The 6494-nt window shown below is 47.9% G+C and overlaps 1 non-coding gene across 1 annotated transcript; it reads right to left on the bottom strand.

Annotated features, from left to right (window-relative positions):
• Positions 1 to 5896: 5896 nt before the first annotated feature.
• On the bottom strand, positions 5897 to 5968 carry Trnaa-ggc. The gene has a single exon. It is a non-coding gene; the product is annotated as a tRNA-Ala (tRNA).
• Between the last annotated feature and the right edge of the window lie 526 nt (positions 5969 to 6494).

Raw genomic sequence — 6494 nt, 5'->3', positions numbered from 1 at the left:
CTTTCCCTTGCACAGAGCACAGTTGCACCAGCTTAGATGTCATCTGGGGGATATGGCAGAGGAGGCAGCTTCCAAAGAGACCTTTACAGACAGCTGGGATGAGGTCATGGTCAGTACTGCGCACAGATCAGGGTGCCAGGTGATCTTGGACTCCAGCCCCAGAGGTGTCCCTTAGCCTCCATGGAGTCCTCGGGCTGGTGGTTCATTGACCTCCTAGCGGCAACTTGAGCTTCCACGTGACTGCAGCTCTCTATGCTGCTGTAGAACGGACATGGGGGACAGATATATTAATATCAGAGACTGTTTAAACGGAGCAATAAACAACAGCACACTACTTTAACTAAGCCCAGCTTGCGGGCTAATCTTAAGGCAGCCCAGTTGGAGGACTCACGTACATTAATTAACTCTAATAGCAAGGAAGGAAGGGAAGGGAAAAAAAGGTTGAAAGGCATTGTTAAAAAAGAGAGAGAGAGAATCCGTGCTCAATTTCTTTCTGTCTTTTTTCTAGGTGTTTAACACTTGTACAATTTGGTCAAATTATGGGCAGGACAGCAAGAGAAGCTAGTCAGCTTTAAAAGACAGAGAGCGGGTGAGACAGGACATGATTACTTTGCTGAATCCCCACTTTTTTTCTTCCCAAAGAGACAAAGGGAAATACTTAAGAACCAATAGTGGCGGCTAGGAGGCAATCATTGAGTTGCAGGATACCTTTGTCTCCGGGGGGCACGCAGTAATTTTTACATGTCTGCCACTGGGTGTCAAACCTTTTCTTTTCTTCTTCTTTCCATTCTGGACAGCCAAACTGATTATCTAAAATAGAAAATTAGCACACAATGGGTTTACTCTGCGATACCCCTTATGCAACTAATGGCAAAGCTTGTTAATTGGTTGTAAATGCCAGCAGGTTGCCAGGATAATACTTCAGAAATAAGCGGGTATTCTGATAATTACAGCAATCTTCATCTATAAAAGCTTAAGTAGATGAAGTAGTGGCTGGCTTAAAACCAAGATTTATCCCGCTGCACTCACATTAAAAGAAAAAATAAGATGAAAACAATAATGTAACAAAACAATTATATAGCAGGAAGCTTTGTAGGTTTTAGAGATTGTGAAAACTCAGAAAGTAAAACAGTGCTGTAATAACCAGTTATGGAAAAATAGGCCATTTACATTTGTGTATAATTAAATAGTAGGCTATGCAATTTCACTTTTTAAAGTAAACTGCCTTTTCCTTTTTTTATAGGGCAACGTAGCCATAATTGCTGCATTAAAGCTTTAATGAAAGAAAAAAGCCGCAGATGAAGATGACATGGAACGTCTACATCTGCACCGTGGCGCTCTGCTTGTTTAGTAATGGGAAGCTACTGAGGAGATTAAAATTGCAGAATTCTTCATAGTTTGTTCTAAAATTGCTATAGGAAGATCATTCAGGGTCTAAAATGTACACAATTTATTTTTCTACCTTCAATCTGCAAGAATTTAATGGCTTTCACAACTAGTAGGTGGTTGAAGATACGTTTTATATTAAAAGGAGGACCACTTGGGATCATCAAAATTATCAAAAGGGAGCGGACCAGAATTCGGCCCCTGAGGGATTGCTGCAGTGCATTAGAATATTGTCCCGGACGGTCTCAGCAGTTGGTGCTGAACTTGGGGCGGTGGAAGAAGTTTCTCTTTCCCAACAGCAACAGGTCGGGGCATAGTACTGTTTTTGTGTATTTTGCAGTTTCTCTGTCCCCTGGAGGAGCACCAGGAGCCGGCGAGAAGGCAGCCACCCCTCAGGGAGGGCCGTCAGTGGGCAGCGTGTCTCCTGAGCTGCCTTCCCAAGTTTGCAATACTCTTCGGAGGCTCTGCTGCTCGCGGGTTGGCCGTTTTCTCCCAGGAGGAGGCAGCGGTGGAGGCTGGAAACCCGCACTGTGGGCCCCAGCCCCAGGCAGAGCATGGGTCACGTGGGAAAAGCGAGCTGGGCCAGGCGGGGAGGACGTCAGTGCACGGCCCCAGCGGTAAGAAGGAGCTTTTAGAAACCTATATGAAGTGTGCACGGTCTTGTCTTCTTTTTGGAACCAGAAAGCATCATGTGGAAAGACAGACGCAGGAATCAGGCCGGAAGACGGCCTGGGCGTGGGCCTGCCAGCTCTTGCTGTGGGGAGAGAGACTCCTTGGTGGCCCCAGGCCTGTGTCTTGGTGTTTGTGTCTCACGGAGTTGATCAAGTGCCTCCCCCTGGGTGTGCAGTGAGAACTTCTGCAAGGAGAACCTCAGACACACTGCCTCCTGGAGCGGCTGCCTTTGCCAGGAGAGCTGAGCAAAGCCCTGGCTTGGGGCGGTGCTGGCGAGCTGAGGGGCAGGTTGGGGTCGGAGTCCTTGGGGAGACAGAGACGGCTAACTGCAGCCAGCCCCGGGGTGGGGGGCACTGTCCCCTGTGCTGCACCTAGCTCTTCTTCTGAGCCAGCGGACACAAGGGGAGCCGTCCTGGTCCTCTGCGGCCAGGCCCTGTGTCCCCTCGGCGGTGGTCGTGGTTGGGGGCACACGGGAGGTATGCTGTTTTCGATGGGCCGATCTCAGGAGTTTCCTTTAATCGATGCCTTCTTTGGGCAGGGGATATCGCTCAGTGGCATAAGTGCCTGCCTGGCAAGTGCAAGGTCCTGAGTTTGATTCCTGGTACCAAAAAAAAAATCAATGCCTCCATGTATGACATGAAGAAAATAGCAGAGGGTCAAGCAGCTGGGGCTGGGGCTGTCGGGAGCTGGGCAGGCAGGTGAGCTTTCAGCAGAAGGAAAACCGACCGTGTGGATGGAGCAGTGTGAGGGTGCACCTGGGCGCACTTTCCTCGGGTTCAGGGGGCGCTGGGGATGGCGCCTTCTCACCTGGAAACCATGTGCAGAGCCTGAGAAGAGGGCTTTGAAGGCTGAACCATGTCTGCGCTCAGGGAGGGAAAAGCTTCTTGAAAAGATAAAAACAAACTTAAGAAATGAAGGGAAAGTAAGGGCACATAAAATAATTTTTGCAAATGGGAGGACTTATGGAAATTACTTATCTAATATACTTTTACTTTGTTTTAAAGCAGCTAATTAAAGGTGCTTCGATGCTGGGCTTGCATCCTTGGTTCCTCTTAGTGAAGGGCTCGGGTTTCCATGGGGAGCGAAGTGGCCCTGAGACTCCTGGAGAGCAAAGGATGGGAGGGACTGGAGGTCAGAGCGCTGCAATTTGTCCCTCTGGTGCTTCGGGCCATGCTGTCTTTTCCGTCTGTTCCTGAGGGACTTCTGATAACTGACACCTGTGATATCTACGGAAAATTTTCCATATCTAAGTAATGTCCACAACCCAATAAATTTTTAAATTCTCCGCGGCCCCAGTTTTTACATTTCTCCAAAGTACACACTGGAAGGGGTAGGCATGTGAGTTAAATTTGTGAATGAATATTTTTAACCAGAGAGGAATGTGTTTGGTAATGAGGGCAGTCCACTGGTGAGTGCTCCTGAGAACCGTTCGGAAGCCTCTGGAGGGCTTGACTCTGAAGGCGCAGGGTGGGGCTGCGATTCTCTCCCAGGAGCAGAGTTGCTTCCCGTCCCATCCGCACAGGAGGCAAGCGTGCCATCCTCCCAGCGAGCGTGCTCTGTTTCTTGTGAGTTGTCACCGATCGGTTCTGCATCTGACATGGGCTCCGTCATCTTGGCTGTGGCACTTGGGGTGCAGCGCATGTGTAGGAGTTTGCAGCGCCCTCTGTCCCTCCAGCGAGGGCCCTGCGAATGTCACTCCAGCTCCACCGCAGCAGCGGCTGCGCTCGCTGACAAGTGACAGGACGAACGCTTCTTCCCCTCTGGCGTGTCGGGGAAGTGTGCACAAACCGTAACAACTTGCCTCTCCTTCTGCAGACGGGGAGCGTTTCCCTCCGAGCACACATGGCTGTGTGCTGTGTTTGTGTACATGAAAATTCATGCTGCTATCAATTTTAATTTTGCCATTTTTGTTGGTTTTGAGTTTCAGGTTTGAAGAGGCTTAAACAATTGCTTTCAATTTCATGCTGACTGGTTTGTAAAGACTCTCGAATCCTGCATGGGAAAGGAAGGCTCTGCCCTGAGAGGAACTGCAAGGCACAGGTAGCTAGGACCGTGTGTGTGGACTTCCGCCAAGTGCTGAGCGGAAGCCACACTTCCCAGTGCCTATCTAGCTCTCCAGCTGCACAGCAGGGGCACAGCAAGGACCATGAGTAGAAGAGCCCTCATCTAGGTCTTCACTGGGTGCTGGTGCTGAGCTCCTTGCAGTAAGGAATTGGGTGATAGCTATGACAGGCGTGTACCTGATCAGATGCCACCAAAAGTGACCAGAGGGACGCAGAGGGAGGGGGTTTTGGCCCAGCAAGATCTGGGTTCAGATCCAGCCTTCGGCACTGAGGAGTTCATGTCAGGACCCTTACCTCTAAAACAGGTCCCTGCTGTTGCTTGACACCTAGTAGGTGCTCCAAATACTTTAGAGATCCTTGTTCCTTTGTGATCTCAGAAAAGAGAGACTCCACAGCTCTTTCTAAAGAAGAGCCAATCTCATTTTCTTCCTAAGCTAAACTAAGATCTGTAGTAGATAGGTTCCCGGGCCCGCAGAAGTTAGCTGTCTGGCTGAGACACCCAGGATTCATGCCAGTAACGAGCTACTCCAAGTAACCAGTTAGCTGGTGTACATGTTTCATATATGCTCCTTTTTCTGGTCAGCAAATATGTTACTGTAAAGTTGTTTAACCTCTTTATGATTATTGAGAGGGAGAGTGCTGGTTTCCAACTACCTGCAGAGTTTTCCTGGAATGAAGGTACAGTTGTTTAAAACCATGGGATTGAGGTTGCACAACGACAGGAAATCAAGGAGAGAATTCTGTGGGTATTCATTCGTCATTCCTCAACGTGGCTTTGATCCGGATTGCAGGGTGGGGTGACTGGCATCTGGGACAGGGACCTGCAGTTGCCACTGCACACTAGTGACACTGAGGAAAAGCCTGCTGGTCTCCGGAGGGCACAAGAGCAGTGTTTCCGGGTGATTCCACAGTGAGGTGTCCCTGGGGCCCGCCGCGGTGTCAGCCCTGACGGCATGTCCTTCCCTGTGACCCGAGGTCCCTCCCCGTGAGGACGTGTGGCCTGGACCCGCCTGAGATCCGGAGGAGGCCAAGCGCTTCCCTTCCCTTCCCTTCCATATGAAGTGGCTTCTTTTTCTGTTTGCATCTTCATGTGAACATTCTGGACGGCGAGACTGACAGATTATTGGCTCCACCGCAATTTGCCTTACACATAACCTCGCTGCCAATTTCACTTAAAAAAAGATGTCTTCCTTCACGGAAGAAATAAGCAGAACTTTGTTGTAGTAAAAAATAAAAATAAAAAAAAAATCCACTTGCAAAAAAAAAAAAAAAGATGTTCTGTGAACTGAAATCTCTCACTGAGGCAAACACACCTGATTGTGGCTGAGTCCCACAAGCTGGGCCCCTCGGTAGCCTGCATCTTGTTGGAACCTCTTGTACATCAATTGTCATTTGAGATGATTTCGGTCAGTCTCTAACGGAGCGCATTCTTGGGGGCATAATGCTGACGGTGATGATGCTATCATTACATCTTCTTGCTCAGTGATCCTGGTCCGTTTTCAGGTGGAGCGGTCCTGGAAGATGCTGGGAAAGAGGTGTTATTGCACAACTACCTTGCACACATGTTTGACTCTCAAAGGCTTTATCAGCGCAAACTTGTCTAACATGTTTTTTGCAAAGACGCTGAATGAAGATGATTAATGATTTGCAGAGACCTCACAGTAGACAAGTGAAGAATTTTAATTTGGGTGATTTGTTCTCATTCTCATTTTCAACAAATATCTTGGAGAAGCCTTTTTAAACCACAAGATCCACTTGAATAAAAAAGAAATTTTTGGGGTTACCGGGAATCGAACTCAGGACCTCGTGCTTGCCAGGCAGGCACTGTGCCACTGAGCTATATCCCCAGCCATCCCCAGAAGAAATGTTAATTAAATTTCTGTGCTATTTAAACAGTTTTAAGGAGAAGATGAAATAACTTGTTTATTCATGATTAATGGAAGAATAATAATTATTTTGTCATACAGTTATCATCTTCAGAGGTTAATTTGGTTTAGACAGAAAATGGTGTTAACATTCTGTAATAGATTTCAAACCCCCTTGGGTGACTTCTACTTTATAACCCATTGTGCCTTTAACATGACTCTATCATGGGGCCCACATGCTGTCCCCTGACAGACAGCTCTGTTTATGTACATACAACTGTGTGGTTTAGGGTCTTATGCCAGTTCTGTTACATCTATGCAGAAACTTCAGCTAAAAACTTCATTCTAAAGTTTAATGACATCTTTTCTCCTACAGAGACTACTGTCTTAAAAGAATAATAAGGGAAGCATTTAAAAGTATTATTTTAGTTTCTGCTGCATTGAAGCAGGCACTGTGGATGCCGGGCAGGCTGCGTGGAGAGCGTTTCGTGCAGTGTTAGCTGCTCCG

Source organism: Chinchilla lanigera, unplaced genomic scaffold, assembly GCF_000276665.1.
Source record: "Chinchilla lanigera isolate Chin_1 unplaced genomic scaffold, ChiLan1.0 scaffold00002, whole genome shotgun sequence".
NCBI lineage: Eukaryota > Metazoa > Chordata > Mammalia > Rodentia > Chinchillidae > Chinchilla > Chinchilla lanigera.
Note: the sequence above shows the minus strand (reverse complement) of the source record. Positions and strands in the feature narration are given on the sequence as shown.